Source organism: Eupeodes corollae, chromosome 1 (genome assembly GCF_945859685.1).
Source record: "Eupeodes corollae chromosome 1, idEupCoro1.1, whole genome shotgun sequence".
NCBI classification, from domain to species: Eukaryota; Metazoa; Arthropoda; class Insecta; order Diptera; family Syrphidae; genus Eupeodes; species Eupeodes corollae.
Window position 1 is genome coordinate 176,516,942 of NC_079147.1, and position 15,821 is coordinate 176,532,762.

The following is a 15,821-nucleotide window of genomic DNA, read 5'->3' on the forward strand; positions in this document are numbered from 1 at the left end:
GTTATGCTTTGAATCAAAGTTTAAATCACAATGTTTTTAGCCTAATGCCGAAATACATTGAATCAATGTTGTTTCAACTTCAAATTGAGTGGCTACGTAACCAATTAACGTTAACGTTTTTCCCCACGTTTCAACTTAGAATCAAGTATGAACGTATTTCAATTAAATACGTTGTAACTTTAAATCAAATATGTCGCCACATTGAATCAAATTTGCCGCCACATTGAATTAAATATGTCACCACATTGAATTAAATGTGTCCACACTTTGAATCACATACGTCGCAGCATTGAATCAAATGTGCCGCCACATTGAATCAAATACGTCGCCACTTTGAATCAAATCATACGCCACTTTGAATCAAATCTGTCGCAACTTTGAATCAAATCTGTCGCCACTTTGAATCAAATACGTCGCCACTTTGCGTTAAATATGTCACCACTTTGAATTTAATGTGTCGACACTTTGAATCAAATGCGTCGCCACATTAAATCAAATACGCCGCCACTTTGAATCAAATGTGTCGCCATTTTGAATCAAATACGTCGCCACTTTGAATTTAATATGTCGCCACTTTGAATTAAATGTGTCCACACTTTGAATCGCATACGCCACCACATTGAATCAAATGTGTCGTCACTTTGAATCAAATATGAAGCCAATTTCAATTAAGTACTTAAAAACGTCGAATTTGATGTAATTCGTATTACTTTTCAATATAATTTCTTTTATTTTAGGATTTAATTGCAAAGTAATACAAAAAATATCAAATTTGGTGTTTTAAAACATTAGGTATTCCTGTAAATGAAAATGAAAATATTACAGATTAAAGTGAAATTATTTTAAATAAAAACATAATACATTGTCTTATGTTTTCGGGATTAATATCGTCATTTTTCAATGAAGTAATTGTTATTTATATTTAAATTTACTAGGTTTAAATTAAAAAATAAATGAAAAATGTATTGTGTTTTTATTTAACATGATAAGATTACCTGAGATCAGTCGTATTCAACCTTTTCTGAAAACTAAAAACAAAGAATAAACAACCATTGCTGAAAATTGGAAAAAGGACAAGCAACCTTTGGCAAAAAATTAAGAAAGTTAATGCAAACTTTACTTAAGGCTTTTGAAAAAAGATACATAGATTTTGATCTTATTGTTAGATTCGTATTTATTTATTTCACAATTCTTACAAAAATAATTCTTACACTTACATATTTGGATAGTCATTTTTTTCCAATTAAAAGTTTGCAGAAGGCTTATTTATTGGTTACATTTGTTACAAATATTTATTTCTGGTAAAAGTTTTTTCATTATTTATTTGATATAAGTGGAGTGGAGGACTTGTGAAAGAGTTAATATTTTTTAAAAGTAAGGTCCCAATTTTTTCTCCAACTTCGTAGGCTTGAAAGTGTTCGTTAAACATTTTAATCTTTATTTCGGAACAAAGTGTTAACAAATTATTATTTTCAAACAGCAAAGAAATTATTTTATATAGCTTAAAGGAGGAATCAGCAACAGCTAAGTAGTTATTATTTTTGTACAGTATAGAAAGTATTTGGAATGTGTTCAAAATCAGTAATGTTTTGAAAAAATTCTGTTTTAAAAGAATAAGGAATTAAACTTTATGTTTGCAATTTTTTAGTGAAGAAATTGTTCACTTATAACATTTTAAATAAACATATAATTTTATCAAACTTTAAGGAATATAACCATGAAAGTTTTGAAATAACTACGAAAGAGAAAGCAAATAATTCGAAAAGTTTGAGGAAAGCAAGGTAAGAAAATAATAGTTAAACAGAGTGTAGAGTGATTATATAAAGAATAAATAATAGCTAATCCCTTTATAACATCTTTCGATCATACAACTATTTTATTCAAATTTGACGTATGGAGGTATCTAGACATTTGAAGGGTGTACTTACAATTTCTATTGTTTTATACAGTTTATTTATGATGTTAAAAACTAAATATTTTTCTTTGAACAGCTAATAAGTCGATATAGCTAAAGAAATTAAAACTTTTTGTAAGATCAATTATAAGCTTAGCGACAAATATTAACAATTAAATCTTAAAACTAAAATCTACGGGATATTAAAGAAATAACTTGCACATTTTTGCAACACAGGTTTTGAATCAATTATGACTGATTTTTGAAAAAGTTTAACAAAGATGTTATATTGCTTGATTTAAAATCAAATTTGCTTTCAATATTGAAAAAATATTTTTGGATAAACAACCAACACGACTGACAAGCTAAAGGATATTTTAAAGACAGAACTTGGAATGTTTTAAAGCACAGGTCGAGTGATTCTATAAAGCTATCAAACTTAAACAATGTTTTGTCTAAATAAACATAATATTCATGAATATTGTAGTCATCTTGACCAACGCACAAAATAAATGGCTGAATAGTTAAACCTATGTTATAATATTTGTTTACCAATTCGCTTATATTTTCCTGATATGACTGAATTGATGGAATCCTCAGTGCAAAACTCTCCTGCGCATCCGCAATTGAGACTTTCCTTTTGTTGCTTCCGTTTCTATCTTTGAATCTTGAAGATGCTGGTAAGACCGAGTTGAGCAAAATGGCCAGAATAAAGTCTTCAGAATCTGTAAAAAAATTGTATATTAAACTAGTTTTAATGTTTATTTATATTACTAACAAATATAAAATGAAATGATAGGCAACTATAAAGTTTTTTTTTATTCAAAATTTGTATTAATACAAATCTTAAACTTCTATGCAGGCCTAAAATTATTGTTAATTTTTTTTTAAATTTAAAAAAAAAGAAGTGTGAAAACTTTCACCCTAAAAACAAACCTTTTAGTATGTTGTCAGAGCTTAAATTAGAATTAAGTGAACGCAACTGCTTCTTGCAATTTGGGTTGTGGATGTTAGCTTCGTAATATCTTTTAATAATTATTTTGAAATGTTCCCACTTGCTGAGTAACAGGTGTTGTTTTCCAGGGTACATTATTTCAAAATCAATTTTAATCTTAAAAGAAAGTAAAAATAATCAAAACTGGAGAAAAAGAAGCTTTTGTGTTTTATTTACAAATTTGGTTGATTAAATGGGTCATTAAAATGTTCATGATATATGTAACTATAAATTAATATTACCAGTTGTGTTGCTCTAGCATCTCCATATTTTGGCCAAGATTTTAAAAAAGAAGAGTGATTAGATGTAGTGGAAAGCTCTTGTTGACGAAGTGAATACGTTTTTTTCCATTTATCACAAACGGTAGTCCAGTCAGAGCTATCACGACTTAAGGCTGTTTTTAAAGCTAACGATATGGAATCATCAACTTCGTCTGTTTGCGATGATGAATAATCTATGAGTTTCCCGTTTTCTTCAACGGAGGGCCTTGAACGCTTTGATCGCGAATTTCCAAATCTATTATATAATTTACCACCAGGGTTTTTTTTTCCTTTTCGGGGAATGAAATAGTAATCCTAAAATAAGAATATTAAGCTCTAATTTATTGTAATTTGTAATATGTAGTGATAGATACACAACAATTTTAATATTTCAATAAGTCAGTAATGAGAAATTTAGAAGTAATTAAGAATACAAATATCTTAGTACAGTATCATATTTTTTTAATAACAAAGTTTTCTGAAAATTGCTATATGTAGTTGCGTTCCGATGTAATATACATAATATGTATGTAGGTATAATAAAAATTTTTAAATGTACATTTTACTACAGAAATAATGAAAATCCCATTTGATTATCATTAAACAGGTACCGCTAAGTAATATGCACGTATAGAATTTTTTGTATGACTGGTTCATTTTAATGTCTTTATATTAAAATGTTAACTGCGTAAAGTTGTTTATTATTTGATTTTCTCTTACTTTTATCAGCATTTTTCCATTTTTCAAACTTTGGTGTGTTCTTTTTTTTGCAATATTAACTAACTAAACTTAATATTCTTCATTCTTTTTTCTTAAAGTTACTTTTAGTAACTTTGTATAGTGATACACCCTAGATCACACATTTTTGTTGTCCTCATAATTATATAACAGTAGACTTATATTTGCCTCGTAGTTTACAATTGAAGTACTTCTCTTCTTTAAACTCCTGACCATACTGATATCTTTCGATAATAACAAATAGATTGTTGACATTGTAAGATATTGAATTGTATTAAACATCTATGATTTTTATATGCGTTAAATTTTTTTAACGAATGCATATTAGATTAGGTATAGGTTATACTAAAAAATCATAGCAGTGAAACGACAACTGCTAATACTGACTATATTAAAGAAAAAGAACACGCCACTTGCTAAAATCAATAATAGTTGCTAGCTATTGTACTACCTGTACCGGATAACTCTATTTAAATCAATTGTCAGAATGTAGAATACTTAAGAAAATTCAAGGAAAAATTGTTACTCATGCAACGCACAATACAGCACTTTTCTGTGTGGAACATGTCTCATTTTATTTTATTTGTGCAAAGTAATTTCAAAACAAAGGCTTAATCTTACCTTTGCGTCTTTTTCGTTTGGAAAAACAGATAGTATTTCATCAACAATTCCAGAAAAATCACTTGGCTTTAAAAAAACGTTTTGGCAATTTGCTTCTTCAATTAGTATTTGTATTATTGCATCCCTATGCACATTTTCCAAGTGATTATTATTTGAGTAAAATTGCAACAAAGACTTTCCTTTAGACGAAGAATTCAAAAGTTGCAAAAAATTCTAAACAACACAACATGCATTACAAACAAGCACATTCAACAAAGCAAAATTTCATTATACTCACAATATTACTATTCCTTGATTTAAAGCTGGAAGTGGGAGTGTCCAACTTAGACTCATTTAGGTTTTGCCAAAATGTTATTTTTGAGTTAATAGATAGCGTGTCTTCATCGGTTCCCTGCTAAATTAGTTTTTAATATTAATTATTCGGTAAGAGTAAATTATATTTTTGTTAAAACAACGTCAAAATATTAACACTAAACCTACCGATACTTTATGTATTATATCTGTTTTGGTACATGACTAAAACTGTTTTTTTTTTTTTTTAATATCTATGTATTCAAAATGTTGTATATATTAAATTTAAAAACATGAATATTTCAAAAAAATTCTGATAAAAAGTTTTAAGTGGGTCAATTGATCATGGTAGGTTTATTGAAATAAAAAATATAATAAAGTCAATGCTGTTATGTCAAACCTGTTTTGTTCTCCAAATGAAAAGCTTTTCACGAAATTCAGCGCGTAATCCAATATCTTCAACAATGTCGTTAATGTCTTCTCTCGCCAAATACCTCAACGACCGAAATGTTATATTTTTTTCTAAATTAAACAAAAAAAATCCAAATAAAGAAAAAAATCTAGAAAGATCAGTTCCAAAAACATCCACGAAAATAAAATAGACCTTTCTCATAATCAGCAGCACCTAAGTCAACAAAATATACACTATGAGAAAAAACAAAACCAAGAACTGCAACAACACCAACAACCTCTAATACGAATATGAATACAATGAAAACCATACGTTTGAAGACAAAGTTTTTTCAGACTAAAAGCCTTGAGTAAATTATTTATGTTATGCCCATGATTAATGTAATTGAAGAAACGACATTCAAAAACCTATCAATTTTTGTTAAAAAAGAAAGTGTTTTTTTCTACTACTTTGCTTTTAAATGATGTTGTTGATTCATAAACTATCATACAAAATTAAAAACATTGTTCTGAAAACGGAGAAAAGACCTTCCAAGTCAAAATTTTTGAGAAGGTTCTAAAATCTGTAGGTGTCTGTTTTTTCTATGTCAAGAATAACCGTGGTTGATTTGTTTGTTCTCGTCCAAAAGCTGAACACTGGAGGACAATTTTCACATACTCTGAAGTAGTCTCAATTTCAGTGGTATTGTTTAATGTTTTTTCTGCTAAAATGTTTGCGTTTATTTTTTAATAAGAAAACCTCATAAGTCAACAAAATATTCACTATGAGAAAAAAAACAAAACCAAGAACTGCAACAACACCAACCCGCGCTAATACGAATAGTACAATAATAACAATGAAAACCATACGTTTGAAAGACAAAATCTTTTCATGTTAAAAGCCTTTAATAAATTATTTATTTTATGCCCTCGATAAATGTAATTGAAGAAAAGACATTCAAAAATCTATCAATGTTTTTCAAAAAAGGGCTTTTTTCAATTACTTTGCACTTAAATGATTTTGTTCATTCATAAACTGTAATATAAAATTAAAAACATACCTCTGAAAACGGGGAAAAGATCTTCTAAGTCAAAATTTTTGAGAAGATTTTCCAATCTGTAGGTGTCTGCTTCTTCTGTGCTCGAGAATAAAACGTGGATGATTTGTTTGTTCTCGTCCAAAACCTGAACACTTTGCGCTGGAGAAAAATTTTCACATATTTCTGAAGATTTCTCAATTTCAGTGGTATTGTTAAAAGTTTTTTCTGTTAAAATGCTTGCCATTGTTAAATTTTCAATAAACTGCGACCGACTTGAAAAATTGAAGACAATATGGATGCCAAGAATAAAACGAGGTACAGACAGACAGTTAAAATGGAAATGGAACGCTGAAAATATAAAAGTTGAATTTACGCTCATGCATACACACAAATACATGAATGCATATCGTGTTGGAATGGGTAGGGTTCCCACTTTTGTGTCAAATATATCGCTTACAATTAATTTTTTTTTACTTTTACTTTTTGAAATGAATATTTTTATTTGACTAGCAAAAATATTTACTTTCGTGTTTACTATGTTTAAATTAAAATTAGTAAGATATCTTATTAAAAATGTTGGCAATTCAAAAGATAAGATAAGCTAGAAATTTCAGAACAGTAAAACTAATAAATTGGCAACATGGTTTAAGTAGTTTAATACCTATAAATTTGTATGGACATTACCACTTAGGTAAAAAAGGAAGATGTTTAGATGAGGGAGAAAAACACAGACGCTTCTGCGTTGATATATAATTTGTTGTCTAATAAAACTTAAATTATAATTGAACGTATATACATATATTTATATATAAATCTATGCTTACCTGTTACAATCAATTGACATTAGTTAATTTGTTTCTCTCTCTCGCACTTTATCAAATAATTTTACACATATTTCTGTTTGCTTTAAAAAAGAAATTTAGGAAACATTAATTGAAGCACACGCACAACAACCGCGAAGCACAACGTCAAAAATCAAACTTAAATATTGATATTGAAACACATTATTGAAAAAGCAACCCATCGATAGAGTTGGTTGAAAAAAGGGTGAAATGGAACAAAACTCATGTACCTATTATTTCAATTTTCATCGTTTCGCGACCCTATGATAGTTACATACACACAAGAACATATGTATATACATTTTCATTGAATTTGAAAGAAATGATTGCGTTCAGCGTTTGAACTAAATGCGTTGCAGCATTGGTTTAAATTATTTCATATTTGATTCTAAGTTTAATTTTATATTTCCATATTGATTTATAGTTGAAATACTTTGATTCAACGTGGAAACGTATTTTATACTTTTGTAGGAAAAAGCACCTTCAAATCAAAGTGGATAATATTTTACATCGCATTATATTTGGCGCTAAAAATTTGAATGGAATGAAATAAAATGCAGAAACTTAAAACGAGTAATTTGCAGCAGTGCTGTCATTTTATAAATTTCAAGGAAAGAATTTCATAATGATTCGAAAGTAGTAAAATGATGAATGAAAGGCTTGACAAAGGAAATGACTAAAGCAAAAACTATTTATTTCCGTAAAGTTAGAACCGCCAATTTTATATTTTAATACATACATTACAAAAAAATTATAAAGGAAGGAATTTTACGTTTTATGAAAATTCGTAGATTGATTGAATTAGATATCAGATTTTATGTCTGGTTACCAAGAAGTTATAGGAATTTCTACCACGAGATCGTTAGAGATACTTTTTAATACATATAAATTGTATACACAAGTTATGCCTAAGAACCTACGTAAATAACAAAACTTCTGCATTTGATAGCCGGGGAAACAAGATTTGCAATATTCTGTTCTAAAAGATATTTGATAATAGTTCCGTCATTATTCTTTGTTCAGATTAAAACATTTAGAAATATGTAGACCATTTATGTTTTTCTCAACATAGGAGTAAAATGGTACTATACAGTACCCACTATGAACGTCTAGACAAAAAACAGTATAATTATTCATTTATAGTGTTTCGTATTTGATTCAAAGTTGAAATTATTGTAGCCACATTGATTTAAAGCGAAAATGCTTCGATTCAATGTGCAAACTTATTTCATATTCTTGTAAAGGGAAAACAGCTTTAGATCAAAGTAGAAAACAGTTTAAAACAAAGGAAAAGGAACTTAAAATCAAAGTTGAATAGAGTTTAAATCAAATCTTGTCCATATTCCATTTGGCGCCAAAAATAAATAAATACCAAAACACATTGCAAAGAAGGTAGCAACAATGATGTCCTTTTGTAAATTTAAATGGAAGAACTTCATAATAATTTAAATATTACCACAACATGTGACCAATTTAAAAAGAAGCATACAATAAACATTAAATATACGTTAAACTATCTAAATGTTTGCAAAATACATATGTTAAAAGTACACGATAAAATAGAATAAAATCGGAGTTTTACAACTTTTTGTTTTGATCTTTTTATTAAATATGCATATTGTTTGGTTTTATTTCTGGTAATACAAAATTAATGTAGGTACTGCATATCACTATACCATAATTTCAGTGAACATTAACTAGGATATTTGGAAATATAAATGTGCAAGAGATTTGCCTTGAATAAAAGAAGGAAACTTATTGAAAAAGAAGAACGTTTTGATATTGCCGGCACATAAAAAGAAGAAGTTAGCAGCAGTGCTGTCATTTTGTAAAGTTCAAGGAAAGCATTTAATAATGATTCTTAAACAATAAAATGATGAATGAAAATTCGTAAACTTAATATTGTATGTTTTCTTAATTTGTTTTTAGGCTGGGCAAAAAGAAATGACTCAAGCCAAACTATTTATTTCCCTTAAATAAGAACCACTCATTTTATATTTCAATACATACTGTCATTTTATTTATTAAACTGTTTAAAAAAAATCTTAAACAATATGATGTAATATACTTAATTTGTTTTACTTTACTTTGTTTAGTACTAGCTTTGTAGGGATTTTATATTTTATGGAAATTTCTATATTGAATGACTTAGAGAAAATTTTGTGAATTAATTTTCTTTTAGCAATTCTTTTTTAGAGTTGAGATTTATTTAACATATGATATAACTAGGAAAATGTTAAACATTTTACCCACACAAATCTTAAAAGATACTTTTTAATATTAATTGTGTGTAAAAATGATGGTTAAGTACCTACACAAATAACAAAATTTCTGATTTAGATAGCTCAGGAAGCAAGATTTGCAATTTCTATTCTAAAAGATATTTAACGATGGTTCCTTCATTTTTATTTGCTTCAATTGAAACATTTAGAAATATGTAGAACATTTATGTTTTTCTCAACATAGGAGTAAAATGGTACTATACAGTAGGTACTTTGAAAGTCTAGACAAAAAAAAACAGTACAGTTATTCTAAGAGAAATTAATACGTTCCGTGTTTCAATTATAGTGTTTCGTATTTGATTCAATGTTGAAATTCTTGTAGCCACATTGATTTAAAGTGGAAATGCTTTGATTCAATGTGCAAACGTATTTGATAATTTTGTAAAGGGAAAACAACTTAAAATCAAAGTAGAAAAGAGTCTAAATCAAAGGGAAAGCAACTTCAAATCAAAGTTGAAAAGAGTTTAAATCTAATCTTCCATTTGGCGCCAAAAATAATTAGACACGAAACCACATTGCAAAGTAATTAGCTACAATGATGTCGTTTGTGCATTTTAAGTTAAGGATTTCATTAAATACTGCCATGAATGATCAAAAGGTTAAAAAAGAAATATGATTTGTGAAGCATTTAAGATAATACAAATGGTTTGGGAGAGTTTTCTTGTTAGGTATTTTTCTTACTAGTTTTATTTTGAGCAAAATTTTGACGCTTATAGGCAAAGATTCATGGACCAAAAGGGTTATTCAAAGTTTATCTATGAGGTTTGTTCCCACTTTCAAAATTATTTTCAATGTGTTTGATAAAACCTTATTTATTAATATTTCTTAAACTGCCAAGAAACTTAGAAAATATGTTAAAATAGTATGATAAAATAAAATGAAATCGGAGTTTTACGACTTCTTTTTTTTTAATATTTTTATTAAATGTACGATTTAGGTTTTATCTCTGGCAATAAAACATTTAAGTAGGTATCCCATTGCATTATTACATAAATTTGAATGAAAGTGTACTAGGCTATTTGGAAATTTACATTTACAGAAAGGATTCGCCTTGAATAAGCGAAGGAAAGAATTCAAACATTGCAAAAATTGTATAATAACATGATTGACAGAAGAAAAATGCTACAAAAGTAGTAAACGTGATGACTGAATGGTACGGTTAATCTACATAGGTATAATATGGGAAAAGAACAAAGCCGCGAATAATCAAATTGAAACTGATTGGACGTTTCGTGCATGGTATATTTGTATAAGGATATTACTGAACTTATTCGTTCAACAGTAAAGTTTATTTTGTTTTCTAGATTTAATATGCATGGTGGATTAGGTGTTGCCACTTTCATTTAAAATGTTTGTTTGTGATCACAAGTAGAATTCTTTCCACATTATTTTGAAGTAGAAGTTATCAAAAAAATAATTGTCTTCTTTTGATTATATTATGTATTTTATTTACTTAAAAGCTAAGCAGCCATATTATTAAATTAAGGTGATTGAATTAAACAAAGTATTAAAAGAAAATTAATTTTAATATTAAGGTACCTATACTTACTTTTTTTTTAAACTAACTAGACATATTAAATTTAATTAAAATGTGTTATTTATCTTTTCAATTTTAATACTTATGAAAAATTACTTTAAACAGAAAATGTCATCACTTGATTTGAAGGGAACTAAAAAAAATTCTGAGATTGATTTAATGTCGTTCCGACTTTGATTTGAAGTAGCTCCGTCATTGAATGAAAATTAAATATTTTCTACTTTGAATCAAAGTTGCTTCACCTTTGAAATTTCGTTGTTTTTGTCTGTTGCTTTTTGTACTATAGTATAGGGAAAACGCATTTAATTCAAAAGTGATCATCACTTGAATTAAAAGAAATTCTGAGATTGATTTAATGCCGTTACAACTTTGATTTGAAGTAGTTCCGTCATTGAATGAAAATTAAATATTTTCTACTTTGAATCAAAGTTGTTTCACCTTTAAAATTAGGTTGTTTTTTTCTGTTGATTTTTGTACTGTGGTAAAGGGAAAACGCATTTAATTCAAAAGTGATCGTTACTTAAATTAAAATAAATTCTGAGATTGATTTAATGTCGATACAACTTTGATTTGAAGTAGTTCCATCGTTGAATTTAAAATAAATATTTTCTACTTTGAATCAAAGTTGCTTCACCTTTGAAATAACGTTGTTTTTGTCTGTTGATTTTTGTATTGTAGTAAAGGGAAAACGCACTTAATTCAAAAGTGATCATCACTTGAATTAAAATAAATTCTGAGATTGATTTAATGTCGTTACAACTTTGATTTGAAGAAGTTCCGTCATTGAATGAAAATTAAATATTTTCTACTTTGAATCAAAGTTGTTTCACCCTTAAAATTAGGTTGTTTTTTTCTGTTGATTTTTGTACTGTGGTAAAGGGAAAACGCATTTAATTCAAAAGTGATCGTTACTTAAATTAAAATAAATTCTGAGATTGATTTAATGTCGATACAACTTTGATTTGAAGTAGTTCCATCGTTGAATTTAAAATAAATATTTTCTACTTTGAATCAAAGTTGCTTCACCTTTGAAATAACGTTGTTTTTGTCTGTTGATTTTTGTACTGTAGTAAAGGGAAAACGCACTTAATTCAAAAGTGATCATCACTTGAATTAAAAGAAATTCTGATATTGATTTAATGTCGTTACAACTTTGATTTGAAGTACTTCCGTCATTGAATGAAAATTAAATATTTTCTACTTTGAATCAAAGTTGTGTCAACTTTGAAATTACGTTGTTTCTTGTCTATTTTTATTTTGTATGTGATAAGGGGAAAACGAGTTTGAATTAAAAGTTCCCACCACTTGATTTAAAGTTAACGAAGTATTTTCGCCAGTTTGATTTAATGATGTTTTAACTTTAATTCAAATTATTTCAATTTTGGATCAAAAATAAAAATGTTCTACTTTGAATTAAAGTGGAAACGCATTTAAAACTACATTTTTTCGCCTTATTTTCTTAAAAATTGTTATGATGTAAAGAAAACGAATTTGAATCAATATGCTCATTAATTAATTTAAATCGACCAAATTTTTTTCCGACTTTGATTCAACAACGTTTTAACTTTGATTTAAATGACTTCTTCTTTGAATAAGAAACAAAGATTTTCTACTTTAAATTAAAGGGGTTTCGTCTTTTAATCAACGTTGTTTTTCGTTTGAAATATTTTCAACCAAAAAAATACATTGATTTGAACGCGTTTAGCTTTTATTCAAATGCGTTTCGTAGTAAAACACCTTGTTTAATAGGTTTCGTATTTAAAGCTAAGTAGTTATACTTTGATTTATAGTTGTTTTTTCGAAGTGGCCTACAACGTAAATTCAAAAGGAATCGCATTACAATTTACGTTGCCATTTTTCTCTGAGTGAAGAACTCGTATTAAATTCAGGTTTAGAAAATGTGAGTTGTTGTTCATTTTCAAGTCCCATTATCAGATTCATATGTCCATTAAATTGAAATGAAAATTAAAAGCAACAATAATTCCCTCTAATTACACTACTATAATAGACTTCTACAATAAAAAAAGACCTTGCTCTATCTTCATACATCAACTTTGAACATTCAAGCTAACATACAGCCAAGCCATCAGCTTTCGTCGTATACGAATCTCAGTAATTTTAAATGAATTAATCACCATCATTGTTGTTGAATTGGTTGTAACTTCCATCTGTTCTATGTATGTAGTTCGAGTTCAGGTCAGTCATCAACATCATCAACTTATGTATAAAGTACGAGTATATGTACCTTGGTTATTATTGGTCTTGTTGACATCAGCATAATTGACCGCTTTAAGTGGGAGGCAGGTAGGTCACATTGTAAAAGGCATCAAGTACAGGTACTTTACATTTAACTGAAATATTCCATCACTATACTCTTCAATTAATAAATTTTGAGTGAGATATACATGACGTTTATATTTTGATGTACCTGTTTTTTTTCGTCAAAAGTATGATGGTAACTTGAAAAAATTGTTTCACCTCAGGTTGATAATTACGTAACAAGAGCATTAATATTATTGTGTACTGTGAATCAAAACAATTAACTGACAAAATATTTAATTTTGATTAAGACAATTAAAGCTTTCATAATATTTTTTAAATTTGTGTCTCCGATCTGTTGGTTGCTTAAGAATAAAATTTTCAGAAACGACTCCAAAAACAAAGTATTTAACAAAATCAGCAGAATTTATGAAGATTTTCATACCTCCTTACTTCGTAAACTAGTCAAACGAATTTTGAATCCAAATAGAATTAAAGAATGTTATTTTATAAGTCGAGACGACAATAATAAAAAAATGTCATAAAGCCTAAGACTAGTTACAAAGCCTAAATGTTGAAAAAAACGCCAACAAACCAATGGCAATGCTGTAACGCCCAAATAAATTTTAAATATAAGAACGTTCAAATTGGTGCTTGCTTATTTATCATTTACCAACATTTAGAGATGTCATAATACCCAAAAGATTAAGTTGGTTGGGCTCTTAGACGCGTATCAACAGTGAGGTATGTAGCAACCCCCCACTTGGACTGACTATAGGATTTGGTGTAGGTGCGAAGTTGGGTGTATGGAAAGTTTCCTACCAGTTTAGGAATCTGGGTTTAAATAAATTTTCGTACACATATTTTCGCAACTTCCCCAAATCCTAGAGTGAGTTTAGTCAGGGGTTGCTAGGGGCAATGCCCCATTCAATTTTTCACTTTTTATAAGCAATAATGCGCAGAAAAAAAGTTCTCATATCATTAATCGTCGATAGTCACTTTGAAATTTGGCCAAATTGTCTTAATGACTACCAAAATAGTCAATATAACTACCTTAGTTTAAAAAATTGACTACTGGGTAGTCAATAGCACAATTTTCGGTTGTCGTAGTGACTACCAAAATTGACTATCCAGGATTGTTCTATTGACTACCCAGTTGTCAAAATAAATTTCGGTTTTCAACAAAAATTATCATATTGACTACCGCAGTTGTCATATTGGTAGTACCCGTGACATGATGGTTATAAAAAATGATATTGAAATAAGTTTTTTGCAAATTTTCTAATAAACTAAAAAAATAAATAAAATGAATTACAGTAAAATAGATCTTAGGGCCTAAAGGCATTAGAATAACTTTTATTATTGTTTAAATTGTAAGTTATGGTTAATTTAGCTAGTTTTATGAATTTTTGTCTAGCTTTAAGATAGTTTTAAGTTAGAATGAATTAATAAAAATGAATACAAACAAAATGATTAGTGCGTTGTACTGTCATGCCAGGGGTCTTAAGTTCGATCTCTGCCTATACTATGCACGGTAAAGAGTAATTCTTGTCACGAAAAGTGCTTTCTCAAATTATCCGTTAGGATTCGGCTTAAAACTATAGATCCTCTCCATTACTGAAAACCGTACTCGCACACAGGAATGGTTGAGAGTTGTAAGTCAGTGGGCCCGAGTTCTCAACGGAATATTGCAGGCAGTTGTCATATGGACTATCGCAGTTGTCGTATTTATTACCACATTATTCAATATAACAACCGTAGTTTCACTTTCCTGCAAACAAAGTTGTCATATTGACTACCAAATTTTACAAACATTTTGGACCCCAAAATTGACAACCGAAAATTTTTCTATTGACTATCGCGGTTATCGGCTAAAAATTGACTACCAAATATTCATATTGGCTACCAAAATAGTCAATATGATGACTTTTTTCGTTCTGTGTAATAGGAGCTAGAATTGTTAGCAAGCAAGCAATTTCGTTTTATTTCACTTTGTAAATTGGCCATATTTCGGTTTCTGAAAGAGAAATAAGACCAAACATTCTTGTAACGTTTTTTGACGTACCTACCAAAATGTCTTAGTGCCCAAAATAAACAAACCATTTTTCAGGATGCTCAAATGTTAAAACACATACAATCATTTAGCCTATATGTCAATTAGTAATCTGTTTTTGGGTGATGGCACCATTTTTGGGCGATATGGCGTTTTTAGTACCTTGGAGTTATTTTGTTTAGCAATAAGAATGAACGCATCTTTTTATTTGAATTTTCATAAAACCAAAAAAAAGTTTTACTATCCAAATCGTACAACAATAAATTGTCAGTATAATTTATTTGGGCACTATGACATTTTTAGTTCGGCCGATATTGTTTTGGGAGAAAAGACCTAACGCCGCCGTCAAAAACACATTGGGACATTTAAAATGACAGTCACAAATTATTGTTTGTGATATTTGTTGACTCAGTGTACTTTGCCTCGTAGGCAGATACCACCAGGCGAAATCTAAAGAACTCAACGAACCTGCTCAAGCTATATACTCGAACAAAAATTAACAATACGTAACATACATCCATATACATGTTCAACTGACGGCCCACGGGCAACATTGGTGATGGCATAAACCACGTCATTCAGAAGTCAGAACGTAATAATGGCGGAAGCAATCCCGTCCT

General features: G+C 28.7%; 1 protein-coding gene and 1 long non-coding RNA gene across 2 annotated transcripts in view; one reads left to right on the forward strand and one right to left on the reverse strand.

Annotated features, from left to right (window-relative positions):
• LOC129940317 (centaurin-gamma-1A) overlaps positions 1 to 15,821 on the forward strand; it is a 455,674-nt gene that overhangs the window by 194,638 nt on the left and 245,215 nt on the right. The gene's annotated exons all lie outside the window — the stretch shown is intronic.
• LOC129940327 (uncharacterized) lies at positions 2,850 to 7,179 on the reverse strand. Its single transcript, XR_008780664.1, has 3 exons — positions 7,053 to 7,179; positions 3,131 to 3,463; positions 2,850 to 3,005 (listed from the first exon to the last, which is right to left on the reverse strand). It is a non-coding gene; the product is annotated as an uncharacterized LOC129940327 (long non-coding RNA).